Raw genomic sequence first — 1161 nt, 5'->3', positions numbered from 1 at the left:
GCCAGATGCACAAAGCAGTACATGTGTGTACAGTTTGTTTGCAGTAGCAATAGGCCTGTTGTGACCATACTCATTCATTCTCTCTCTCTCTCTCTCCTACCCCCTTGCAAATAAATTAAAAAATAATTTTCAGGGCTAGAGAGATTTCTCAGTGTTTAAGGTGCTTGCCTGCAAAGCCTGATAACCTGGGTTCAATTCCCCTAGTACCCATGCACAGCCAGATGCAAAAAGTGGTATGTGCATCTGGAGTTCATTTGCAGCAGGTAGAGGCCCTGGTATTCTCTCCCTCTCTCTCTCTCTCTCTCTCTCTCTCTCTCTCTCTCTCTCTCTCTCTCTCCTTACAAATAAATATTTTTTTAGTGTTGAAGAGATGGATTAGCAATTAAGACATTTTCCTGTGAAGCCTAAGGACCAAGGTTGGATTCCCCAGTACCCACCATAAGCCAGATGCATGAAGTAGCTCATGTGCCTGGAGTTCACTTGCACTGGCTAGAGGCCCTAGTGTGCCCATTCTCTTTCGCTCTCTCTCTTTATCTACCTATCTCTCTCAAATAAATAAATAAAATATTAAAAATATATTTTATGCATCTGGGAAGGATTATACTAAGTGAGGTAACACAGGCCCAGGAAGCCAAACATTGTATGTTCTTTCTCATATGTGGATCCTAGCTACAAATGATTGGACTTATGTGTGAGTAGGAGGAAAACTCAGTAGCAGAGGCCAGTAAGCTAGAAAGGAGATATAAAGGGAATAGAAAGGAAGGGGGGACTTAATAGGAATATATATATATATATACATATATATATATATATATATATATGTTGTACTGTATATATGTAAGTAGAAGAACAGATTAATGGGGGTGAAAAGACCTAAGTGGTGTTCAGGGGAAGAGATTAAGAAAAGGAAATGTAGAGGGTGGGCTAATCAAAATCTAAGAGGATACAAATATATCACATGGAAACCTACTTTTTTGGACAATGGAACACTTAGGAGCAATAGATTGTTACTAGAAAATTTTCAGTGCCAGGGATGGGATACCTTCCAGTGAGTTGTTGGCCTGGGAGGTCCCTGGCACCCCAAAATCATTATGGACCATTGCCAAGGCCCTTGGTTTCCCATAAGGAATAGATGGTAAGACCCTATCGCTGAAGACCACA

Source organism: Jaculus jaculus, chromosome X (assembly GCF_020740685.1).
Source record: "Jaculus jaculus isolate mJacJac1 chromosome X, mJacJac1.mat.Y.cur, whole genome shotgun sequence".
In the NCBI taxonomy this organism is placed as follows: Eukaryota; Metazoa; Chordata; class Mammalia; order Rodentia; family Dipodidae; genus Jaculus; species Jaculus jaculus.
The sequence above is the reverse complement of the archived record's forward strand: the minus strand, read 5'-3'. Positions refer to the sequence as shown.